This window comes from Euprymna scolopes, chromosome 22 (genome assembly GCF_053919585.1).
Source record: "Euprymna scolopes isolate OS-2025 chromosome 22, ASM5391958v1, whole genome shotgun sequence".
Taxonomy (NCBI): Eukaryota; Metazoa; Mollusca; class Cephalopoda; order Sepiida; family Sepiolidae; genus Euprymna; species Euprymna scolopes.
The window spans coordinates 112,586,565-112,614,432 of NC_136503.1; the positions used below are offsets into that span (position 1 = coordinate 112,586,565).

Sequence of the window (27,868 nt, forward strand, 5' to 3'; positions counted from 1 at the left end):
GAACGTTTTCGACCTCCATTGGTCATTCTCAGGCAAGTAGTAAAAAATAAAAAATGAAATTGAAAAATAAAAATAGCGAGATGAAATGAAAAGATGATTAAAAGACGATTAAAATCGCTTAAAATCATTAAAATACTCAAAAGCACTTGAGCGTGCCCTCTGTTTCATTTTGGTTAATCGTTGGTTTATTAATGTGGATTAACAATGCTTCAAAGACTGGGAGGTGCACCTCGCAATATGAGACAGTTAAAATGGCCCTGTTTTTTATTAATATGTCTCTAAATTCAGTTTTAGGGGTGTGGTGTGCTATAAGGTACTGATAGATTGAACTATTCGGGGGAGACAAGTGACATGTTTAACGACGGGAGATGCTGGTTAGAGTCATGCCAATGTACAAATTATTTTTGGAGACAAATAAGCCCACTCTTCCCGCACTTAATCAGTGAATTCAAACATGGCCGGAAGTCTGTGGAAACAGCTCTCAGACTTGGTCGTCCTCATTCTGCCATTGATGAGGCATCTGTCTGTCCAGTTGAAGCTGCCATTTTGAAAGATCAGCGCATTACTATTCACCAAATAGCCCAAGATATCAAGATTAGTACACGGTCTGTGGAAACATTTATGACCATTTGCTTATGCATAAGGTGTCTGCCAGATGGATTCCCAGGTTGCTCACACCATTCCAGAAGCGAGAACACTGAGTGCTCACGGATGAATTTGGAGATGTGCCAAGAAGATGAGTCAAAGTTTTTCAAAACGCTGATTACACAGGATGAAACCTGGGTCCATCACTATGATCCAGAAACCAAAGTCCAGTCAATGTAGTGGAAGCACTTAGACTAACCACCTCCAAAGAAGGCAAGGGTGTAGCCCTCCACTGACAAGGTCATGCTCACAGTCTTCTGGGACCAGGATGGAGTAGTGATAACAGATTTCTTGGCAAAAGGTACCACAATTACAGGAGCCTATTATGCTTCACTTTTGAGGAAATTAAGGGAAGCTATTAAAATCAAGAGGTGGGGCAAGATCAGCAAAGGTATGCTCCTCCTGCAGGACAACGCTCCGGTCCACAACTCGCATGTCGCCAGATCAGAAACACGGGCGTATGGTTATGAAATCCTCCCCCTCCTCCCTACTCTCCTGACCTTGCACCCTCTGACTTTCACCTCTTCCCAGCCATGAAGTTGTTTTTGGAAGGAAAGCGTTTCCCAGATGATGCAGCCTTGATTTCTGAAGTCACGTCGTGGTTGGAGGACCACCCTGGGGTGTTCTACAAAAACGATCTCCAGAGCTGCATCAAACGATGGGAGAAATGCATAATTCTGGGTGGTTCCTATGTAGAGAAAGACTAATAACTGTGCCAAGTTTCGTTGCTCTACTCCTATGGGAAGTGGGTCAGGGGCATTACTTAGTGCACGTCTCTCGTATACTCTTATTAATGGAAAACTTAGACGAATTAATAAACATTAAACCCGCTCTTAAAAATAATTCCATACTAAACTTCACACACGAAACAAATATAAATAGTATCCCCTTTTTCGATATAGAAATAAAAGTCGACACCGATAAATTTAACGAATCATGTCTTAATTATAAAAGCGAATGCCCTGATAGATATAAAATAGCTGTAGTAAAAAATCTCATCTACAGAACTAAACATAATTCTTCCACTTACGAAATATGCTATAAATCACTTTCGAACGTAAAACAAACTAATTAATAACGGTTTCCCAAACTACATAGTTGACCAGCAGATTAGACACTTTTTAACTACGATTATTAATAAGAATAATAATAATAATAATGATAGCAGCGATAATAACATTAGCATATATTATTGTAACCAGATGCATTAGAATTACAAATTAGACGAAAAGATAAAAGATATCGTACACAAACATGTCGTAACCACGGAAAAAACTCTAAAATAAGATTTATTATTTATTACAAAAAATTTAAAACTAGCCAATTACTAATAAAAATAACCCTACATCAGATGGCAGTATGCTGAAAACTAGAAATGCCATGTACTTCTTTCAATGCCCCATAGGAAAATGTGTCTCCAAAGATAATTTGTATATTGGCATTACTCGAACCAGCATCTCCCGTCGTTTAACATGTCACCTGTCTTCCCCGAATAGTTCAATCTATCAGCACCTCATAGCACACCACACTCCTAAAATTGAATTTAGAGACATATTAATAAAAAAACACGGCCATTTTAACTGTGTCATATTGCGAAGTGCGCCTCCCAATCTTTGAGGCATTGTTAATCCACATTAATAAACCAACGATTAACCAAAATGAAACAGAGGGCACGCTCAAGTGCTTTTGAGTATTTTAGTGATTTTAAGCGATTTTAATCGTCTTTTAATCATCTTTTCATTTCATCTCGCTATTTTCATTTTTCAATCTCATTTTTTATTTTTTATTTTTTACTACTCGCCTGAGGATGACCAATGGAGGTCGAAAACGTTCGCGATTATGGGAAATTTCTTTTTTCACTCGAAAAAAAAAACGTTTGGAAAATGGTCCAACAAAGAGAAAAGGAGGATTACAATAAAAACAAGTAAGAGTTGTATGTGCTATTTAATGAAACGTGTGTATATATTTATGGTTTCAATTTTTTATTCAGTATTTATATACTAATCAGCAGGCCGCCAGCGTTGCCTGGTCGTATAATATGCATAAATAATCTATTTTAATTAATGCAAGATTTTTATCTATTATAAGCAGAAACGTAGGTATTCAATTTTGACCTCTTAGCAGACCTTTTTTTTTATTTTCGGATGAAAACCAATCAAAAAGTGTTCCACATTTCTGAATACCCTATATACCAAATTTCAAGTCTGTAGATAAAAAATTCGTCGAGTATATAGGCTGAAAAGTGTCCTCACACACATTCTCACTTTTATAGATATATACATAGATAAGACGAATTTCTAAAGATATTAGTTTTTAACTTAATGAATAAAATATTTAAAAGGTTAAAATAGAATTACTTATTACCCAATTAAAACATTTAGATTGAAACCAAGTTTGATTTCTGTATAGCGTTGACACGGCTAGACGGTCAGCATTGGTCTCAGGTGTCAACCAAGATGAGTTTTTCTAGATAATCCTCCATACACCCCTACCCGTTTTCTTGTCTTTTTTTTTTTTTTAATTTTTTTTTTATCTCTGTATCTTTTTCAAATATTTACATTTTCTCTCTCCCAACAATTTATCGACCCTCCCCCTCCTTGCTTGCTTGCTTTCTCTATATACGTCTTTATTCCTTTTTCTCTATTTTATTCCTTTTCTCTTTTTTTACATGAAGGTCATCACTTATCAAGGCCTGGAAGCCACTCGGGGATAAGGGTTATTGCGTGTACAGTAATCAATGGGATAGTATCATAGTAATTGTTAGTATTGGAGATTTGATAAAGTGTCTTACTTAAGGGGGCGGTTCATCAGGAATTTGTTTATGTTCGACTTGAAGACATCCAAGTTGTAGTTAGATGGGAAACAGGCAAACGGAAGAGAGTTCCACAGGCGTACACTTCTAAGAAAGAAGCTTTGTTCATGGAATCTACGTTTTGATTTAGGCACAGATAAAGAGAGGATAAAATTAATGACAGTGGTTTCAGCTAGACGGGTGTTTCTCGTGAAAGATTGGTGAGGGAGGGGGGACCAGAGATTGGAGCTCAGACGAGCACCTGCACTGGCTCGCAACGTCTCTTCTGTGGGAGAGAGGTTGCAGGAAAGAGAAAAGGGCATCCTCCTACTAAGCAACGAAGTCTATTTTGTACTCGAGGCAGGATAGGCTGTTTTTAGCAGCTCCTGCCCAGATGTGGCAGCAGTACTCCATCCTTGAACGTACTTGGCTTTTATACAGATAGAGAATGTCATCAGTAGTGAGATATCTTCTGGAGCAGTAGAAGGATCCCACCATTTTCCCAGCGATCTTGGCAACAGATTTGATGTATGTGTTCCATTTCAGATCAGGTGTAAAGGTCAAGCCCAGAAGCTTATCAAAACATGAAGCCTCCCCTGGACGAAAGCCGTCCATTTCAATTGATGCCAGATGGGGATCAGAGCATTGATGATGAGCTAGGAGCTTGGTTTTAGATGCATTAAAAGTAACCAGACACCTCTTCCCCCACTGTACAACATGCTCAGAGGAGAGAGAATCAGAGAGAGCTTGGTCATTTACGGCCTTTGATGTGTTGCCATAGATGATCGTGTCATCAGCATAGATGTCAACGAATGATTTAAGTATGTGTTTTGGGACATCATTGATGTAGATCAGAAAGAGAGTTGGGACCAGGATGGACCCCTGAGGGACTCCAGCATTAATACTGCAGGCCTCTGATTTTTGTCCATCAACCACTACACTTATGAGTCTATCAGAGAGAAATGATTTAATCATAGAGAGAACATTTCCAGTTATACCGTAGCTGGAAATCTTGTGAAGTAGGCCCTTATGCCATACCTTATTGAAGGCCTTTGATATGTCAAGAGCAATTGCCCTAGAAAGGAAGCCTTTGTCGAGAGATTCACTAATCCTATGAAATACAACCGTTAGCAGATCTGCTGTAGATCTAGCAGAACGGAAACCATATTGCATGTCACTAAGAAGGTTATTTCTGCTGAGGTGGTTGACTACTTCTCTATTTAATATGAATTCCAGCAGCTTACTCATGACATACAGGAGACTTATTGGTCTGTACTGAGAGGGAGATGACTTATCACCTGAATTCTTGAATACAGGGCATACTGATGAGGTTTTTCAGGGTGTTGGAAAGCACAGTTTTGTAAGTATGGGAGCAAGTTCTGGTCGAAGCTTTTTCAACACTATAATTGTAATGCCGTCAGGGCCAGTTGCTTTACTGGAATCAAGGTTCTTGGCGACCTCACGCACAGATATTTTTATGTTGCATAGCATGTTGTCTGTTATAGAAAGAAATACGGGGAATTGATGGCCTTTGTCGCATAGGGTAGAATTAGCTGCAAAGTTCTTGGCAAATAGTTTGGCCTTGTCTGATGCTGACGAGATGACCTCAGGTCCATTGATGATGGTTGGGATAGAACGCACATTTCTGTTCAGGATCTGGTTTGCTATTTGCCAAAACTGGTGTGAACCAAGCTGCTGCTCAGCTACTTTGGATTTAAGTATTTGAGTATATAGCTCTCTTGCATTTTTTATTACTCTTTTACAGTGGTTGCTGGCAGTCCCGAAAGCAGCTTTAGACTCAGTACATCTATTACGTTGGTAGCTATGGAAAAAGTGATTTCTGTGCGTGATGGCAGCAGCACATTCTGGGGAGAACCATGGCTGGCTATTAGGTTTTTGTTGGAATTTTTTGGATGGTATGAATCGGTCCAAGCCTACAATTAACAATTCGGTCAGGTCTGATATTATAGAGGACACATCCTTTTTAAATATGGAATGCAGAGGTAGATCTCCCCCCCCCCTTTGTTTTTTAATAAATACAAAAATTGTTGAAAATTTCTAACATTTCATATCAGCTGCTAACCTGACTCCTCATTTGAAAAAGACCGAGGGGGTTGCAATAAATTTATGAGATTAATTTATGTTTGTTTAATTTTGTTTTTCTTTTAACTCGTGTAGAATCATTCCTACTTGAGATTGTCTACAGAACCGCTTTATCTTTTTTGATTAATTTTATACAAGATTTTATAAGAGTATCATGTCGAGATGCTGTTTTCTGACACAGGAAAACAGAGTGAAGGACATAGTAAGCATGAGAGATAGAAAGGAGATAGAGATAGAGAGAGAGAAGGACAGGAAGAGAGAAGGGAAAAGGACAGGAAGAGAGAAGGGAAAAGGACAGGGAGAGAGAAGGGAAAAGGACAGGGAGAGAGAAGGGAAAAGGACAGGGAGAGAGAAGGGAAAAGGACAGGGAGAGAGAAGGGAAAAGGAAAGGGAGAGAGAAGGGAAAAGGAAAGGGAGAGAGAAGGGAAAAGGAAAGGGAGAGAGAAGGGAAAAGGACAGGGAGAGAGAAGGGAAAAGGACAGGGAGAGAGAAGGGAAAAGGACAGGGAGAGAGAAGGGAAAAGGACAGGGAGAGAGAAGGGAAAAGGACAGGGAGAGAGAAGGGAAAAGGACAGGGAGAGAGAAGGGAAAAGGACAGGGAGAGAGAAGGGAAAAGGACAGGGAGAGAGAAGGGAAAAGGACAGGGAGAGAGAAGGGAAAAGGACAGGGAGAGAGAAGGGAAAAGGACAGGGAGAGAGAAGGGAAAAGGACAGGGAGAGAGAAGGGAAAAGGACAGGGAGCGAGAGAGAGAAGGACAGGGAGCGAGAGAGAGAAGGACAGGGAGCGAGAGAGAGAAGGACAGGGAGCGAGAGAGAGAAGGACAGGGAGCGAGAGAGAGAAGGACAGGGAGAGAGAGAGAGAGAAGGACAAGGAGAGAGAGAGAGAGAAGGACAAGGAGAGAGAGAGAGAGAGAGAAGGACAAGGAGAGAGAGAGAGAGAGAGAAGGACAAGGAGAGAGAGAGAGAGAGAGAAGGACAAGGAGAGAGAGAGAGAGAGAGAAGGACAAGGAGAGAGAGAGAGAGAGAGAGAGAGAGTAGGACAAGGAGAGAGAGAGAGAGTAGGACAAGGAGAGAGAGAGAGAGAAGGACAAGGAGAGAGAGAGAGAGAAGGACAAGGAGAGAGAGAGAGAGAAGGACAAGGAGAGAGAGAGAGAGAAGGACAAGGAGAGAGAGAGAGAGAAGGACAAGGAGAGAGAGAGAGAGAAGGACAAGGAGAGAGAGAGAGAGAAGGACAAGGAGAGAGAGAGAGAGAAGGACAAGGAGAGAGAGAGAGAGAAGGACAAGGAGAGAGAGAGAGAGAAGGACAAGGAGAGAGAGAGAGAGAGAAGGACAAGGAGAGAGAGAGAGAGAAGGACAAGGAGAGAGAGAGAGAAGGACAAGGAGAGAGAGAGAGAAGGACAAGGAGAGAGAGAGAGAAGGACAAGGAGAGAGAGAGAGAAGGACAAGGAGAGAGAGAGAGAAGGGCAAGGAGAGAGAGAGAGAAGGGCAAGGAGAGAGAGAGAGAAGGGCAAGGAGAGAGAGAGAGAAGGGCAAGGGCAGAGAGAGAAGGGCAAGGGCAGAGAGAGAAGGGCAAGGAGAGAGAGAGAAGGGCAAGGAGAGAGAGAGAAGGGCAAGGAGAGAGAGAGAAGGGCAAGGAGAGAGAGAGAAGGGCAAGGAGAGAGAGAGAAGGGCAAGGAGAGAGAGAGAAGGGCAAGGAGAGAGAGAGAAGGGCAAGGAGAGAGAGAGAAGGGCAAGGAGAGAGAGAGAAGGGCAAGGAGAGAGAGAGAAGGGCAAGGAGAGAGAGAAGGGCAAGGAGAGAGAGAGAAGGGCAAGGAGAGAGAGAGAAGGGCAAGGAGAGAGAGAGAAGGGCAAGGAGAGAGAGAGAAGGGCAAGGAGAGAGAGAGAAGGGCAAGGAGAGAGAGAGAAGGGCAAGGAGAGAGAGAGAAGGGCAAGGAGAGAGAGAGAAGGGAAAGGAGAGAGAGAGAAGGGCAAGGAGAGAGAGAGAAGGGCAAGGAGAGAGAGAGAAGGGCAAGGAGAGAGAGAGAAGGGCAAGGAGAGAGAGAGAAGGGCAAGGAGAGAGAGAGAAGGGCAAGGAGAGAGAGAGAAGGGCAAGGAGAGAGAGAGAAGGGCAAGGAGAGAGAGAGAAGGGCAAGGAGAGAGAGAGAAGGGCAAGGAGAGAGAGAGAAGGGCAAGGAGAGAGAGAAGGACAAGGAGAGAGAGAAGGACAAGGAGAGAGAGAAGGACAAGGAGAGAGAGAAGGACAAGGAGAGAGATAAGGACAAGGAGAGAGATAAGGACAAGGAGAGAGATAAGGACAAGGAGAGAGATAAGGACAAGGAGAGAGATAAGGACAAGGAAAGAGATAAGGACAAGGAAAGAGATAAGGACAAGGAAAGAGATAAGGACAAGGAGAGGGAAGGACAAGGAGAGAGAAGGACAAGGAGAGAGAAGGACAAGGAGAGGGAAGGACAAGGAGAGAGAAGGACAAGGAGAGAGAGAAGGACAAGGAGAGAGAGAAGGACACGGAGAGAGAAGGACACGGAGAGAGAAGGACACGGAGAGAGAAGGACAAGGAGAGAGAAAGACAAGGAGAGAGAAGGACAAGGAGAGAGAAGGACAAAGAGAGAGAAAGACAAGGAGAGAGAAAGACAAGGAGAGAGAAGGACAAGCAGAGAGAAGGACAAGCAGAGAGAAGGACAAGCAGAGAGAAGGACAAGCAGAGAGAAGGACAAGCAGAGAGAAGGACAAGCAGAGAGAAGGACAAGCAGAGAGAAGGTCAAGGAGAGAGAGAGAGAGAAATAGAGAAATAGAGAAAAGAGCGAGTGAGAGAGAGAAGACAAGGAGAAAGGGCGGAGAGAGAGAGAGAGAAAGTGAGGAAGATAGAGTAAGACAAACTCTAAGCATTTAAAAGCTGAAGGATCTTTAAAATTTATTGTAAGCAAAGAAAATCAAATGCTGATGTTTTCATGTTGAGAAATCTCGTGAGCGATCTTTACGACAACAAGAAAGTCATGAAGATCACGTTTTATGCGCCAATGAAGAAGGGCTTCTTGCGAGCAGAATCTTGAAGGGAACAATAAAATCAACATCACGAGCAGACCACCCAAAACTAAGTGGAATGGCAATAACAAAGATTGCAAGCCGACCTGGAGAGGCCAAGAGGTTTGCTGAAAACAAAAGAAATTGGAGGATCATCGTGGCCAACCCTCATCCATCTAAAAAACATTACTTCACACACACACACACACACACACACACACACACACACTAGTTACATTCCAAGATCCAAATATTTATTTTTCATGCAAAACAGCTCCTCCAAATTTCGGTACATTTTTTTACAGATCCGTTTCGTTATACAGAAACAATCGGTTATGATGTCAATATCGTCTCTTTTCTTCAGAAAAAAAAGAGTAATTCTTTGTTTAGATGAAAAACAAAAATGCATGACAATATAATGCTGCAAGAAGAAAGAGTTCATAGAAGACTCAATATTTAAGTAAAGAATTTCTAATTTTTCTGAGGAGTATATGCAGGAAAAGAGTTGTTATTGACATAATAATAACGCTTGTTTATATATGCTCTGTTGTTATAGTTAACAAACATTAAGCTTATAAACAAAAAGCATTGATATACACAGAGTGAAATGGAATTGAAAAAATATTTTACTAAAACAATTTACGTTTGAAACCAGACCTCGAGAACAGCCATGTATTGGACAACTTTTCAGCTATCTTTTATGTTGGAGAAAACAAGGGAATTACAGTCGGTCAAACTCCGTCACTAACCCAGGGCTGAACAGATGCAACACTTTTTTGAGGGACAATAAGTAAAGAAACTAATTTATTTTCCAATTAGAAAATGTTTTAGTTTCAGTATTTCTCCATCGCTAACTGAGGACTGAATAAATGCAACACGTTCTTTCTTTTTGAAAAAGAGACATTAAAGTAATTTCCATGAAGTATTTTTCATATTGGAGGGGTGAAGTTTGGGAATTTTCTTTATTAAATAAAGAAAAAAACGTTCATTATCAATGAAGTTTTTTTTTTTTTAAGTGAACATTTTTTATTGGCTAATTGAAAAACAACTAATTACTATGATATTGTCCCATTGACTAGTGTATACACTCTTTAACTCTTATCCTGGAGTGGCCTCTGGGCCTTGATAAGTGGTAACTCCTATGTAAAAAAAAAAAAAAAAAAATAGCAAGCTCAATAGAAAAGGAATTATATCTTTCAGAACAAAAGTATACTAATCGATGCCTCCATTCAGCCTCGAAAGACAAAGGATACCCCCTGTAGAGGCAGTTGTGCATGTAATTCTAAGGCAAGGGTTGCGCAATCCCCAACCACACCTTTCCTGAATCGGCACTATTTGAGTCAAGTGGCAAGGAGAAGTCCAGGACGACTGGAAACAATGCTGAGATAAGCGGAGAGCACATACAGCACTTTGAAGTCCCAAATGGTCACCCATTTAATACTGACCAGGTTTAACGTTACTTAACTTATCCAGTGGGAGCCGGTTTGCCAACGTGATTATGCCATATTTAAAGTAGAGTAAATAGAAGGTAAACGAAATTAAAGATTTACATATGTGTCAAGAATTTTTGGCACATATGTAAATCCGATTTTAACGCAGTTCAAACAAACATATGTGCAAGTTTGACAATGTCGGCTTCTTCCAACAACATGGGAGTAAAAACATTACATGGTGTACAGCTTTGTCTCCTACCCGCCAGGCGAGTTTATTCGGAGATGCATCTCCAAAAGCAAAGTAGCATGGTGAAAAAAAAAGTACATAGTGATCCTCATGCAATCTCGGGCAATATCAGGTCTTCCTGCTAGCTAAAATATATTGAATAAAAATTCTCAGATAAAAAAAAACATTAACTCTACTACTAAATATACTACTACTACTACTACTACTACTACTACTACTACTACTAATCTATTTAATGTTGAAACATAATCCCTATCATAAACATGAATTTATTTATGACCTTCAGATGAATTAGTGGTTCTTAAGTTTGGTCCATAATAATAAATTCCATGAAATTGCCTTGAAACGTGATCGGATGCCTCAATTTTCCATTTTAAAAAACCCAAAAACAAAAATCCAAAAAACCCCAAAAAACAAACTATGCCCATATTGAATTGCATTTAATCGATATATTTAAACAGTGAACAATATATATATATATATATATATATATATATATATATATATATATATATAACAATTTTATAAAATTACTAGCAAGACTACCCGGCGTCACTCGAGATCCTAATTTCCATAAGCTATACAGACTAGCAAAATATACTGTTAATGTTTTATTTTGTTTAATTGTATTACTTTTTGTTTTGATTTTAACTTAAAGTTACGCGAAAATTTTCAGATAGGGTTTTCTTGCATTGTCTTCCTCTGGTCTGTAAGGGATTTTTAAAAAATAAAAACAGAAAAACTGTCCAAAGAACCAAAATACACAAGTGCCAAATTTGTTAACATTTTAAAAGGAACTTTGTGTATCTGTGAGTTCGTTCCCTATGGACTCCAAAATGACTGGGCCGCATTTTATGAAATTTTACATGAAGGTACTTTATGTGCCTGGTAGTGTTCTTAGATAGGTTTTGAATGTCTCCGATTAGTATCGATAATCAAAATAATCCGATGAAAGAAAGAACAGACAATTTTGATTAAAGTTAACACCTTACACAGCCTAACATCACAAGTGCATTTGAGAAGTTTTATTACCACACAAGCTGAAAAGCTCGACATATAAAATCAACATTAGGTTATTGGATATGACAGGGGCGCATTTAAAATGAATACTTCTGTTTAGAGCATAATTACACCATAATACTTGGCTTCATTTTAAATTTTCATTCAAGTCACTATATAAAAATAGCTATATAAAATCAACAGTAGGTTCTCTACAGTGCAATGTAAACTACAATGTATTGTGGAGTAAGTCACTGCGGGGGGGGGATATGTGAAGCTTCCTGTCAGTACACCTCTATGGGACCCCAACTAGAGCAGGCAATCAATCAATCTGATTGAAAAATAGGCGATTTCACAGATTTCGATGACAATAAAATATGGGAGGGGGAGACATTCGTTGACCATCATTCAATCCCGGGCAACATCAGATCTTCCTGATTATATATATTATGATGGATCTCCCATCGATTTCGACGTATGAGGTTCCACCATTACAACTAAGTTGCTCGGAAATCCACACAGTTGATTTGTTTATAGTGGTGAAGGCTTTGTGTAGAACCAACCACACTTTTTGGTATTACTGCTAATCCTTCTCGGTGCAGAAGACTGCTATAAGACAAAGCACACAGTACAATGCAGGTTTTTACATCCGAGTTACCTTCTCCTAGATGCATGTTTTAACTACAACTGGGGTGCATCTCTCCCAGTGAATTAATGTGCCTCCAGATATTAACCTAGAAATTTCTATAACTTGGCACGGAACATACAGCGCCTGGCCAGTACCAGATGGTCACTCATCTGGTACTGGCCAGGCGCAATGTTGCTTAACTTCGTAGATCTGGCGAAAACAGGTGTGTCAATGTGATTGTGCCGTATTATACATATACATGTCCACACCATTTGTTTGAATTAGCGTCAAAATTAAATTTCCCGAACCAAATAGTGATTAATTGAGACGATCAAATCGAGTCGAACTTTCCAATTCGTTTGAATTGCAGACTAATATCGGTTGGGGTGCGTTTCGGTTTTTATCGTTCTTAAAAAAGGTTGAAAATCTGCAGCATTGATTGATGCATCATTTTGTTTGAACCCATCTGTATAGATGGGTGTGTAGTTTGGGTATTTCTCTTTGATAGTGTGTAGACCATCTTGAAAAGTTATTGGGTGGGTTTTTTTTTTTTTTTTTTTTTTTTTTTGCATATTTGATTAAGCCTAAGTCTATCTTGAGGACTATTATTTTCAGGGAAGAGTTTTGTAGAGAACAGTTTCATGTATTTTAGTTATGGGTAGATTTGCTTCTTTGGAAATGGGGTTTAGTCAGAGTCCAACCACAATTTGTAGTAAAACGATTGTCACGATCGGTGATGATAACAAAAGAAAAAAATCATTACAAAACTCTTACCTTCTGCCAAGATTTGAATTCAAATAAACGGTTTCAAAAATAACACTTACCTGGAAAAAAAAGAAAAGAAAAATAGAATTGAACATATTTTTAGTAAAAGGATCATTCAACATTTAAATCAATTTTTAAAATTCCTTTGCATGAAGGTACATCACGATTACTTGAAAAAAAAAAAAAACCCACCAAAAAAAGGGCATTTTTTACGACCTAACCCAGCGTAGTTTACCCTCTAAAAAGAAATAACTTTTGTTTTGGCTAATACGTTTCAACGGCTTTTAAAAATAATATAAAGGAAAGAATTAAAAAAAAAAAAATTTAAATTGACATTTTCGAGAGGAATCACTTTTTTACATAAATTTAACTTAAAATGAGCACCCACTACTTGAACACGTACGGTCAACGGAGACACGTAATCATTAGCATTTTTTTACATTTGGTGGCAGGAGTAAGGGGAGAAGGAGGGAACAGAGAAGGGGTTATATGTTTGTTTGTTTGTTACGTTGATTTTTATGGTATGTCAACCGTTTGGGATATTTTATGCCAATTATCTATGAGTTTAGACGGCCTTTACTCCCTGAAATAGCTGGCATACTAGTAGTATGTGTTTTTTTAAAGTGCACTCAATTAGAATGTGTTTAATTTTGAATGGAGTTTGCGCAAGCCTTTTCTAGTCTCACACAAAAACACGCGTTCACATCTCAAGCTATATTACTTGTCATATACATACGCGCACACAAACATACGCGCACGTCCACACACGTACATATATTCACGTTCGCGTATATACTCACATTCACGTGCATACACACAGACGCTAACGTACACACATGTACTCACATACACGCACACATGGGCAACGTCACTTCCCCTTTCAAAGGAAATCCACACATGCGCAAAAGACCACCGGAAACAACTATAAACGCAAGAGACAAGCTGTTTCCAGCCCTTTTCGGACCAGCTTCCGAGCTGGGCGGTCTATGGACCGACAGCATGCCTTTTTGGCAGACGCACGCACGCGCGTGCCTCACCTCAAGCCACTTGCTACTATGTGGGACAAAAAGCTAACAAACAGTACATACACTTTATACGCTTTCTCTCTCCATGAACTGGATTGACATTCTCACTCTTTCTCTCTCTATATATACAACTTGTCCCTGAGAACACCTCTGCGTAGCTGACTGCTAACATGGCGCACAGCTTTTACTGATGTTAACCCTCTATCCTTTGTCTTTGTCTACACGCTGGACTATCATTCCCATTTCCACTACATGACTCACTTCTCTTCCCATGCGCGAACAAACAATAGTGAGATGAACACACATTTCCTTTTCTTTCTATACTACCAGTCCCTCAACAAACGATGGTCACACCCACGCGGACATGAACACGTGTTATATCTAAAACATTCATTCTTTCAACAGTAAATAAACGACACGTTTATCTTATCCAGCAATTGAGTTTTGTTTCCTTCATTCCATTCGTTTCATTATTTTCTTTTGTAACGGGATTAGGATTTATATATATCCTAGTCCTCTACAAGTTTGACGTGGTATACAAATGAGTTGATTTTGTTTTCTCAAAAGATATGAGTCGGTTAAATGGGTATGTTCCATTTTTTTTTCTTGCTAGTGTGACTTCTTTTTCTCTTTAGTTTGGTGTTTTGTTTCTGCTTTTGATTTTTTGGCATTATTTCGTAAAATTTATTGGTGGGAAATGTTTACCACTAAATTTGCCATTTTTCCATTGTGTATGTATTGATTTGTTTTTAAAGATGTGAGTAAAGGATTTTTAAATTGGAGTTGGGATGTTTAAAACAGTATTTGCTGCTGAATCAGCTAATTCATTTCCTTGGATATCAGCATGGTTTGATATCCAGCAGAAAATAATTTCTTTTTTACTATTTAATTGCATTAGTTTGTAGAGTAGTTTTACAATCAGAGGATTGTTTATCTTTTTATTTACTAGTTACAGTTTAATAGATAAAAAATTATATTCTACATTCCAAGGTTCATGACGTTGACCATCTTACAATGTATTCCTTTAATTCAGTTAACATTTACAATTCTTGACAGTATCTGTTTCGTAGCACAAAAACAATCACCTAATTATTATATAAATCAGAGAATCTATTTTGCCCTCAACTCAGAAGAAATAGCAACAATCAATCCATCAAAGGTAAATAAAGTGCGTTTTGACATGATTAAAAATCAGAAAATTGGAAGAGAAGCTGTAAATACGTTATATGTTTACATTACGCCATTTTGAATTTAGAAATATATATATATATATATATATATATATATATATATATATATATATACCCCACCCCTTCGACTGAATTGCTTGATAGGATTAACCTAGTTTACGAATTCAAATGCCATTTGGGAGACTGTATCTCCGACAGTAAAGGTGGAAACAGGTACATAGATTTGACTACCACCACTTTATCAAGGAGATTAAACATGCATCGTGCTATATTTAACCACTTGACTAATCAACATTCCTATCCCCTGCCCCAATTGATGGCGACATTAGCTGGCAACACATCTATACTTGAACAAACCAACAATAAAGGAAAACTTGAAATACTAGAAACATTACTAATGAAAATATTATTAATAAAATAAACTTTACCAATATTAGTAACAACCCGAAATGTTTATAAATTTATCTATACATTGATAGGATAGCGTGTTATTCATTTATTTTGTGTGTTATGCTTACATCCGAGTGACTGTCGTTTAATTGTTATGGACTTCCATTTCTTGTTATAAATAATTTTACCAAGAACTCTTCATAAGTTTTGGTTTCGATTATAGCTGATGGCGCTCAACATATAATACACACATATTTTTTTTCATAAGTCTTGGTTTCAGTTCAAGCTGATGAACTAGGTGTATCAGAATTTTTGTAGGAATTTTTGACACCCCTAACACGAAACTGTGAATAAAATATAAAAAACTCGTAATTTCTCTTTTAAAAGTAGGTTGTTTATTTTCTTTATGGATTATACTTCCAAAATAAACTATTAAAGTTGTTTTAAAAGTAATAGAAATTTTTTTTTTATTTTTTAAAAAGCAGTAATGAATTTTACGAACTCAATATTTTTCAATTTTTAAACTTAAAAAAGCTATCAAAATTTTTCTATTGATTCTAGTTTTACGATATTTTCAGGATTAATGTGAAATTTTATACTCTTTCCAATAAACCGAATATAATATTTTAGACAAACGTTTTTTTTTAAAATCACGCCCCCCCCATTTTCAAGTGTCTATTAAAAAGTAAATTAATTTACTCACCAAAGTGTTATATATCACCAATTGAAGAAAAAAGGGCAATAAATAATATATTCAAATATAAAAAAAAGTAGCGTTTTTTTTTAGAAATTTACCTGTAAAGTTCGAAGTTTAAAACCTTTTTTTTTTTTTTTTAACCACGTTGTTTGTTTTTTCTTTTTTTTTAATGAAACCTTGGTCCTTGCTCCTTTAATTGAAAAAAAAATTAAGGCATGAATTACATTTTTCGAGGAGTTATAAGCTTGGAAAGATGGGGTGGAATTATTCACTATTTTTCACGAAATTTCCGACACACCTACTGATGCACCAAAATCATACGGATATATTTAAAAAAAAAAATATCCATATTGAAATAAAAACTTTATAATACATAAAATTCGATAGAACATTTACTCTATATTAATATCTGAAATCTGTAAGAATTAAAATATCATATTTAAGCGTACTTTACGACTGGGCTATGCCGGGTGTCCCTGCTAGCTTAGATAAATACATTTGCAGTTTTAACAGAAGAGCTACGACGCAATCAAATCAGAACGTCTCAATTTACGTTGAATATCTACAGAATGCCAACATCAATATATTACATATGAATGAGTTCCCTGTGGAATTTCCACAGGTCCCGCTAGTTAAAATAATTAATCAATGAAATAAACATACACTTTATTTTTTTAATAATTGTTCAAAACCAGTCAAAACTATCCCTGACGGTAAATCCAAAAGGACTGGAAAGTACTCGGACTTCCAACAGAGATGGCGACTCAGCCAGTTCCTGCCAGACGTGAAGACCGTTATTCGGAAGTTGGAAAGGATAAAAGAAAAACAGAATTAATAGATAAAAAAACGTTTACTTTAAAGAAGAAAAAACAAACAAAACAAAACAACAACAAAAATGAACCTACTGTGTTTTAAGGGGGAATAACTCCAATATTCAAAATGTACGAGTTACTGTTCTTCTATAAATATTTTATTAGTTTTCTTTAAACGATTATATATAAAAATAAGTTTAAATATATTTTCATTTTGCATAAGCTGTAACACATTGACTTTTTTTTTTTTTTTTTTACAAAATACAATTAATAAAAATTAAGAGCACGTTTTTTACATTTGTGTTTTCGAAAATTATATATATTTTCATTTTTTTTTTCACGATATATAATCGTGAAAAAAAATGAAAATAAAATTATCCGAGTCGAGGCATATTTCGTTAAAACTTAAAACTAGCACTCAACTTCATAAACGAAAATACTATGCTAATTTAAGGACCGTTTTCAAGTTCAATGTTAACAAATTCTTCTCGAACCGCCCTCTCAAATAATCAAATTCTATTCAGTTTCAACTAGCTTTGATTCTTTTCCAAAAATTCAACCTAATTGAAAACAAATAAATAAAATACAGAAAAATCATAATGATCTACCTACTTGTCATGGAATGAAAATGTCATATTGTAAACATCATAAGTTGATTGAGTATTTTTTTATAGTAAGAAAATTAAATTTACGGAGAAACGAGCATAGTGTCTCGATTTACCATATTTAATAAACAAAATACAGCAACTCAATTCGATCTACGGAGACAGAGGCTATTTTGACTAATAGCGTTCGAAAAAAAAAAATGGCCGAAATCACCTAGTAAATAACAATTGCGAAATATGAAACCATGTTACGAACAATTTTCAGAATAAACACCTCCAACCTCCCCATGTTAAGAATGGTTTTTGAGGTTAAGGGTGTTTATTCCAAAAACCGTTCTTAGCATGTGGAGGTTGGGGGTGTTTATACTACGCTGGTGCAGGTCGTAAAAAATACTAATTTATTTGTTATATATTTGCTTTTTTGTTTTTCCCCTTCGTTGTACGTAATTAATAGTCGGAAAACAGAAAACGAAAAAGAAAAACATTCAATAAATCCTTTTCAACGCAAAAATAATTTTAAACAATTTTTATTTTATTATTTTTATTCAAATTCCAGTTAAATGAACGATTCTCTTTCGATAGTCCGAACGCGTGTTTCGTTTCATATGCCCGGCGTTATTTCGCAATTTTGATTTACCAGGGGATTTTGGCCATTAATTTTTTTTTTTTTCGCACGTTATTAGTCAAAATAGCCGAGACAGAAATAGATCAATATCAGCATTCTGTCAATCGATAAAAAATCGTAAAGAAAATGATTTGTGTGTGTGTGTGTGTGTGTATATATATATATATATATATATATATATATATATATATATATATATATATAACTATTTGATTAATTTACGTAATTTTTAGAGTATGACATGTTAGGCCTTGATTAGAGATGATGTGTTAGTACGAAAAAGACAGACAAATGAACAGACATAACGTCTTATAGGAGAGATTTGACTAATCTAAATCGAAACATATCCATTCAACCACGGCCACGATTCAACCCGTGCGTTTAGTGACGAAAATGCAATTTCAAATTGAAGCGAGACGAGCAGACGACACATCGCCGCCACAACTTATATTATGACGAGACAAGGGAAATATTCACACACACACACACACACACACACACACACACACACACACACACACACAATTTCAATGGTTATTCAGATTGGCACTTATGGCGGCAAAGAAAAAAAGTCTGTATCATGTACGTAACAGTCACGGAACGAAGATGAAATATTCCAAAAATCACGTAATTTGATCAAGTACTTTAATTTTTTTTTATTCAAGCAAAACAAACTCTACGGCTAAGCGTTATAGTGTTTTCATCGAGCATGATGAAATCCGATGACATAAATAAGGGGAGGCAACTCAAATCGAAGTTAAGAGGTAAAAAATCAGTCTTATGTTGAATACAGTTTAGTAGTAAACTCTAAAAATGGTAAATTTTGATTTTCTTAATCTAAAACAAAACTACTTAATTGATTTACATAATTTTCTGAATAAGACATCTTCGTTCTCTCACAAGTACATAAATCATACAGACTTTTATGTATGTTGTTTACTCTGTACTTTTAATTAACGCTATGCGTGCTAATCTAAATAAGCACTGCAATTTCAATTTTAGTAAAAAAAAAAAAAAATTAAATTATTTTAATTCAAACGAAGAAAAAAAAATCAAGTAAGCAACTTTTTCATTGGCTATTAAGTTTCACCATAATCAAGATTAAAAAGTAAAATTAAAACCCGTTTGATAAAATGTTATAAAACTTCGAAGGATAATTTTGATAATTCGCCCACATATCGGCCATTTTTTTGTAATGTTACATGCTTTGGTTTGGTTTTAGCGTCCCAACTTCTCATACGAAAAAAAAAAAAAATGAATAGATCTCTAAAAATGTAGTTACGATCTCCCTCAGATCAGTGATGAATTAGGCAAACGCAATTCGAAAGTTTAACTGGAGGTAAATTTATTTTACTTAAACATCCGTTATATTTCTTCATAGGATAATTTGGGACGCTAAAATATTCGAAAAAAATGTACGAAAAAGATGCAACTATTTTTTTTTCTTTTCAAACAACTTTTTCTCAACTAATTTATTTAATTTAGCAAAGTTTAATAACAAAAATATAGACTTTAAATTACAAAAAAAAAAAAAAAAAAAAAAACTCCTTTTCCCAAACTTATCGCCTCAAAGAGAGAGTCGGCCGCCATTTTAAATTTTCTAATACATCGGTAAACGCAGTATGTTTTTCGAGCTGAATAAACATGTTACATTAAATATGAACACTAAAAACATATCCAGTTAGGTAGAAAAATAACTTACCTTGCCTTTGATAACATTTATTTCTTCTATATTTGTTTTGTGACAACTTTTTCGAATCTATGTGTACAGTAAAACAACCCCTAATTTTTCTTCTTACAATTCCTCTGCAATTATTTTCGCATTTCCTTATTTTTTTTTTTAATCTTGAAGCGTATTGTCAAAAAAAACTTTGTTAAACTCAATAAAGTAGTTGAAAAAAAAAATCATTTTTTTCTTACAATTACTCGAATGTTTTAAGAAAAAATTACAATATCGTCGCATTTTATTTTTTTTCATTAATGTTAGAAAACTTCATTAACACCTTCTTGGCCTTTTTGGTCAAGATCAAAGTGTAGTATCTGTTCTTCAGATGCCGCAGTGCCGCACTTCCATTTCTTGTTCTCTTTCCGTGGAGGAGAAATCCTTCACGACTGAGACAATTTTTATTTTTGTACCTTTTCTCCACGTTAAAAAACGACCCTGGTGTCTAACTGTCCCGTGGGGAGGCATAGTAAATAGGTACATTAAATGTAGTTGAAAAAAATTGTTGAAAAAAAAAAAAAAAAGTCGCATCCGCATCTCTCTTCTCTTACAATTAATGGAATGTTTTAGCATCCCAAATTATCGTACGAAAAAAAAAATGAACGAATCTCTTAGTAAACTGGTTAGACTTAGAAAAATCAGTTAAACTTCCGAATAAACCAAATTTATATTTTATTTGTTACCATTCTTAAGTTTAAAGGAACACTAAAATTTCTTTTTGTTAGGTTTTGCGAAATAATTAAATAGTTATCTCCCTTACATTTTTAGCATCAGATATCACATACCCAGATATGTGAACAAAACACTAAATAAAAAATACTAAAACTAAGAATTCATTAGACAAAATAAGATATCAGGGGAAATAACTAGCATTAACTTAAACATTCCAAGGGAGCTAACCGACTGTTTACTATTGGAATTATTATTGTAAAATTGAAAGAAAATTAAATGTTTTGTTTTTGTTTTCTTAAATTATTGATTTTTATTTTTTATCATATTGAAATCAATGAATTCAAGTGAATTACCTCCCCTAGTGTGTCAGTAGGAATTTATTGCATAGAAGAGTTTGGGTGCAAGTTCAGAATTGCAACCTAATTAAAAAAAAAAAAAAAAAAAAAAAAAAGAAAACCCTGAAAAATCTTTATGATGTACGTACCTGTCATGAAACGCAAATGTCATATTCTAAAAATCATATAAATTGATCAAGTAGTTTGCTTTTTTTAATTGAGAAAATTAGATTTTAAGAGGAAGCGAGAGCGGTGTGTTCTGATCCGCTATATATATATTTTTTTTTTTACACAGTGATCACCACTTATCAAGGCCCGGAAGCCACTCAGGGATAAGGGTTATTGCAAGTACATTACGTTAGTGTGGAGATTTGATGAAGTGTTTAATTAAGGGGGCGATTCATTAGGAATTTGTTAACATTGGACTTAAAAACATCCAAGTTGTAGTCCGGAGGGAAGCAGGCAGACGGAACAGAGTTCCACAGGCGTGCAGTTCTAAGAAAGAAGCTTTGTTCATGGAATCCGCGTTTTGATTTAGGCACAGATATAGAGTGGGGGAAATTTTTCACTGTGGATTCAGCTAGACGGGTGTTTTTCGTGAAAGATTGGCGAGGGGGGACCAGAGATTGGAGTTCAGACGAGTACTTGCCATGAAAATAATGATAAAACAAGGATAGGCTCGCAACGTCTCTTCTGTGGGAGAGAGGTTGCAGGGTAGAGAAAAGGGCATCCCCCACTAAGCCACGAAGTCTATTTTGTACTCTGTCAAGGCATGATAGGCTGTTTTTGGCCGCTTCTGCCCAGATATGGCAACAGTATTCCATCCTTGAACGTACTTGGCTTTTATATAGATAGAGAATTGCATCAGTAGTGAGATATCTTCTGGAGCGGTAGAAGGATCCCACCATCTTTCCAGCGACCTTGGCAACAGACTTGATGTACGTGTTCCATTTCAGATCAGGAGTAAAGGTCAAACCCAGAAGCTTGTCAAAACACGGGGCCTCACCCAAACTAGAGCCATCCATCACAATTGATGCCAGCTGGGGATCAGAGCGTTGATGATGTAAGGATAGGAGATTGGTTTTGGATGCATTAAAGATAACCAGCCACATCTTCCCCCACTGAACCATGCGCTCGAGATCAGAGGAGAGAGAATCCGAGAGAACTTTGTCATTTACAGCCTTTGATGTGTTGCCGTAGATGGTCGTGTCATCAGCATAGATGTCAACGAATGATTTAAGTATGTGTTTAGGGAGGTCATTGATGTAGATCAGGAAGAGAGTTGGGCCCAGGATTGACCCCTGAGGGACTCCAGCATTTATATTGCAGGCCTCCGATTTTTGTCCATCTACCACTACCCTTATGAACCTATCGGAGAGAAATGATTTAATGATTGAGAAAACATTTCCAGTTATACCGTAGCTGGAAATCTTGTGAAGTAGGCCCTTATGCCATACCTTGTCGAAGGCCTTTGATATGTCAAGAGCAATTGCCCTAGAAAGGAAGCCTTTGTCAAGAGATTCACTAATCCTGTGGGATATAACCGTCAGCACATCTGCGGTAGATCTTGCAGAGCGGAAACCATATTGTGTGTCACTAAGAAGGTTATTCCTGCTGAGGTGGTTGACTATTTCTCTATTTAATATGGATTCCAGCAACTTACTCATAACACACAGGAGACTTATTGGTCTGTACTGAGAGGGAGATGACTTATCACCTGAATTCTTAAATACAGGGCAAACTGATGAGGTCTTCCAGGGGGTCGGAAAGCACTTCTCCTGAAGGCAGCGCTTAAATAGTTTCGTAAGTATGGGAGCAAGTTCTGGTTGAAGCTTTTTTAACACTATAATTGGGATGCCATCGGGGCCAGTTGCTTTACTGGAATCTAGGTTTTTTATTAGCTTGGCGACCTCATGCACGGATATTTGTATGTTACCTAGCTTGTTCTGTGTTATAGGAGGAAATATGGGGAGTTGATGGCCTTCGTCGCATATATATATATAACAAAGAGAAACAACTCAATTTGAGCTATCGAATTTTTAAATTCAGCTTCGTAATTGCTACGATATTCATCATAAACATTTTTTGGTATTTTTATTGTATAATTAGATTGAATTCTGGACAAGAACCTATTTTAATTTGTTTTTCTTTTTTGCTACAGTGCTAAATCTATTAATTTCTTCATTTTTTTTATCGTATACATATGAAAGTATGATCAGATTTTGGTTAATGATGAGTTTGAAGGTGGGAATAGAAGCATAATGTTCGATTTTTTTTTTTTAACTTCCGCCTAGGAATGTGTATCGCAGTCACCGGTGTAGTACACCGGTGACTGTGTACATTGGCGGTGTGTGTACATCAAAATTCAGCCCCTGTTTACTTCGTACTTTGAACATATGTCAACATACGAGAAAATTTGAAAAGTGTTTTTTTTTTGTTTTTACTGAAATATATTTAATTACAGACATAATACTGAAAATATTTTCCCGATAACTAGAAAATAAATTAAACATTTAAATCTATTTATAACAGAAAAAAGTTATAAACTGTTGACTTAGAATATGTCAAACTGATGGTTGAATAAATTTGTACTCATTTTTTGCACTAAATACTAATTCATTATTAATTCCTTAGAGTGCATTGAACGAATACCATACTATTTAGTTCGCTGCACCTTATCATTGCAAAAGTCCATACACAGTTTCAGCCAGAGTAGCTCAGTAGTTTCTGAGAAAACATGGAATGGACAGACAAAGAACTATAATATAGATTCAATACATTTTTATACGCAAATGTTTGTTTTTAACATATTTATTTAAAGAAAATATGCATTTGTTCAAAAATCTTTTTTTTTTTAAATTTTATTAGAAATTTAGCATTTGTATTTTATAAACATCTGAAAAATGTTTATTTTAAAATACGAAAATGGATCTTTATTAAAAATTTGTTTTTGTTCAAAATTTAGGCCTTTTTATTGTTTTTACAAATATGTTTATCTCTTCTCTTCTCTTCTATCTTCTTCTTCTATCTATATAAATAAAATGAACTCATTTTTTCCCGTCGGATTTTGACCTTAATAGGATTAAAAATCAAGATATTTCATGCAAATATAATATGCACAAACGGCAGAACAATATCTGAGGTGTGTTATAGGCTTATTATTTCTCAAATTCCTCGATAATCTTAGATTTCTATACTTTTTCTGCTGAGAAGTCACGGCCAAAATCGGTTAAGATCAATGGAAGTGGTAAAATATTTTCTCTCTAATAAATTCCTCCTCCCCCTGCCACCACTTAACACCGTTTGGGGATCGTTCACAAGGAACAGTTAAGAGAACACCGGTTTGGCTTCGTAGTTCTTTCATGTGAAGTTATTTAAAATCACTAAACTAAGCTGCAGTGCTCTGTGGCGTAGTGGTTAGCGTGCTGGACAATTCACATTATATTTTCACGTTCGCACCGACCTACCGTAGTCGTTTATTTTTATTTATTTATTTTTTTTTTTCCTAAACAACTGGAATGGACTTTTCTTGGTGGCCGAACTGTTAACGTTGCAGATTTTTTTTGTTTTTTTTTCACACTTTATTTTCCTACTTTTACTCATGACTCCGAGTTTGATCCTTCCTACTTACCTACCATAACATTTTTTTAACCCCCCCCCCCGGAAACAAACACTCGGGCAACGCCGGGTACCCCCGCTAGTTTGTAATATAACAAAGATTGAATTTTAACATGCATCACCGACTATGGAATACATTTTTAGGCAAATATGGGAAAGCTCCAGTGTTATGCTCTTGTACTAAAAATTATGACACGAAGAAGGTTTAAACAACTGAATATTACTTAGTAATAGGGAGAAAAGACGTTTGAATACTTCTTTCGTCTTGGACGGCATAAAAAAACAGATTGGTGCTATTCGATAAATGTATTCCTTCCAGTTCCTTTTTTTATTATTAAAATTTCTAGCCTATTTACGAGACACACATACACTCACTCTCTCACTCTCTCTCTCTCTCTCTCTCTCTCTCTTTCTAATGAAAGCGTTTGTATTAATGTTATTGTAACAAACATCTAGTTAACATTTAATGAAAATGTTGTCAAGTCCATTTTAAGACGTTGTAATAGAATGAAAGGGATAAGTAATGGCAACGTTGTTCTGAAATAATAGAATGTGGCGGCCATGTTGAATGCATTCAATAGTGTTCGGTAAATGTGAAACCTAGAATGATGGTTTGTGTCTGTTTGGCCAATGAAAGTGTTTTAGCAAGTAGAAGTGAAACTAGCAGGGAGTGTTCATTGGTTTCCGAGGTAATGGTCTGTTCGTGTTTCAAACATATTTTTCATCCAACTGCACATATCATATTATGAAGATTTTTACTCGAAATACTACTTCAGTTAATATTAAAAAAACAAAAACAATATGCTTTTTTATCCCATACTGTTGATATTTTCATCAACATCACTAAATTACGGCATGCATAAATTTGAGCGAAGGATATTCATTTGGGGTGAACAAAAGTTTTAAAAATTAATACAAAGAATAGATAAGTTATAGGAGTCAAAAGCTTTGATAATACGCACAGCTTTTTCATACCAGCCGAGGAGTCTATTATAAGAGCTCATCGAAAAGAAACCTTTTGGATGGGCTCTTATAATAGACTCCTCGACTGGTATGATTTGTGTGTTCAGATCACGTCGGGGGTCACCATTGTTATAAAAACCTATAATAGTATGAATAATAAGACAAGCTCCTTTAATAATTCTGTAACATGGATGTCAAATGAAAAGAAAAGAAAACTTTTTTGTTTTCAATGACAATGCATACTTACTTAAGCTTTCTATATCATCGCATCTAAGTTGAAGGAAGTGAAGGTAATTATTATAGGATGTTGTCTTCCTGTTTATGTTAAGATAAGCTTTTTAATAAAAACCAAACGTTAAATTATATTTTTTGCAAATGTACGTGTGTTGTCACTTCATCTCATAACATATATGATGCAATGATATAATCCTTATTAATCTTAATTCATCTCTATCTCTTTATAATGCAATAATAATATATAAAAATAAATATGATGCAATAATATTCATAGAATCCTTATTAATCTTAATTCATCTCTATCTCTTTATAATGCAATAATAATATATAAAAATAAATATGATGCAATAATATTCATAGAATCCTTATTAATCTTAATTCATCTCTATCTCTTTATAATGCAATAATAATATATAAAAATAAATATGATGCAATAATATTCATAGAATCCTTATTAATCTTAATTTATCTCTATCTCTTTATAAAAAAGGCAAAATGGGCGCTCGCATTTGTGTATGTCCATGAAAGGCTTTTTGCGTCGGGGTTTTCGTGTCGGTTAGATACCAGGAGAAGTTTTCTTATACTTCCTAGATAATATCTCAGATTTGCAAACAAACATCATCTCTATCTTTTTTGATCACGCTTTAAAAAATTCCCTCCATCTCATCATTTCAAGTTTTTGTTTGTCTTTTTCGTATAAATAAAGCGAAACTAATCGAATATGCAAACACAAATGCCTGGCCTTTGGGCCAGGTAGTACCTGTTCTGTAATTGGACCTTGGTCAATGTAGGAGAAACTCTTCATACTGAGACAATTACTATTTAGATACTTATTATAGATGCCAGAGTGTCCCCTTTTTGGGGAAGCTGGTCTTCCCTCACATTAAAAACGACCTTATGTTTAATTTGCTCTCATGGGGAAACAAATAAATACCAAGACAGAAAGTGGGGAGCTTAACTGGCCCCAGGCCAGGTTTTAAAGCAATGTTCATTTCTGGTGACCGTTTTGATTCTTAAGTTAATTACTAACTCATTGAATTCACTATTCTCTTTGGCATAATGGTTAGCGAGGAAGACTAATTACCTTGAGTTTTAGAGTTCGATTCTACTTCTCTCTCTTTTTGAAAATTTTTTTCACGTTCTTTTCCTCCTTCACTGTTTGGGTTCGAACCTACCTATCTACTACCACTTTTTTTTTGTTGTTCAACACACCCCTCCAAACACCCGGGCAACGCCGGGCATCCAGGCTAATCTGTATAATTATAGAACTCAAATGACCTTGTAACGAGTGATGTAACCCGCTTTCTGGTTCACGACATCTGGTTATGCATGCGCGCATAAATATTAACCCATAACAATGTAAACAAATAATCACACAAATCGCTTCTTTTGCAGATTTTGACCGTTAATATTTCAGTGAAATATCAACGTTATTATTTCGAAATTATTATTATATAGCATGGGAAGAGTGGGGGTGCTTTGCAACTATTCTTTATTACAACTATACTGTCGCTATTTTCTTACAACTAAACAACTTTAACCCATTGACAAACATAAGAACAATTGTAGTAAAGCCAAGACTACTACTCTCTATCCGTCCCTTTTCCTTCCTTCCTTCTTTTTTTATTTTTGTTTAAATTTCTAGATACAAAATAGTTGTGTGAGAACGGTGAATTTGCTGACACATTTACTAATCTGTTTCAATATTAGTTTTATTTTATTTAGGTTTTATTTTTTGCTTCAGGTTTTATTAATTATTTTTTTTTTAGATTTTAAGTTTCTATAACTTGGCTGAAGGATTCCAATATGGGTTTTTCACTCATAATCAGTTTAATTACAATTTGTAAATTGTTACAAATTCTCCACTCCAATTCACTATCCTGACTACGACATGCATAGAGGTGGTTACAGAGCAACTTATCCACTAATTATTTTCTACTTTCATTACTCCAGTCATCACCAGAGATAATATTTCATAGTCTACGCGTATCAGGACTTACTGTAATTATTTCGTTTTGCCATTACACGATTCTACCTTATCTCAGAAACAAATGAACACTCCCTGTTAGTTTCACTTCCACTTATTAAAACATTTTCATTGGCCAAACAGACACAAACCATCATTCTAGGTTTCACATTTACTGAACATTATTGAATGCTTATTCAGTACATTCAATATGGCTGCCACATTCTATTATTTCAGAACAACATTGCCATTACTTATCCCTTTCACTCTATTAAAACGGACTTAACATTTTCATCGAATGTTAACTAAATTATTGTTACAATAACATTCACAAAAACGCTTTCATTAGAGAGTCAGATTGTGTGTGTGTGTGTGTGTGTGTG

General features: G+C 36.0%; 1 long non-coding RNA gene and 1 pseudogene across 3 annotated transcripts in view; one reads left to right on the plus strand and one right to left on the minus strand.

The window, feature by feature from the left end:
* LOC145243654 (uncharacterized) overlaps window positions 1–27,868 on the minus strand; it is a 455,606-nt gene that overhangs the window by 123,289 nt on the left and 304,449 nt on the right. The window contains exon 2 of one of the 3 annotated variants that reach the window (XR_013862926.1): window positions 7,700–12,686. The exons of the other annotated variants lie outside the window; for them this stretch is intronic. This is a non-coding gene — a long non-coding RNA (uncharacterized LOC145243654). Of the gene's footprint in view, window positions 1–7,699; window positions 12,687–27,868 lie in introns of those variants that run through there. 3 annotated transcript variants of the gene reach the window in all.
* Window positions 19,971–20,112, plus strand: LOC145244173 (U2 spliceosomal RNA; annotated as a pseudogene).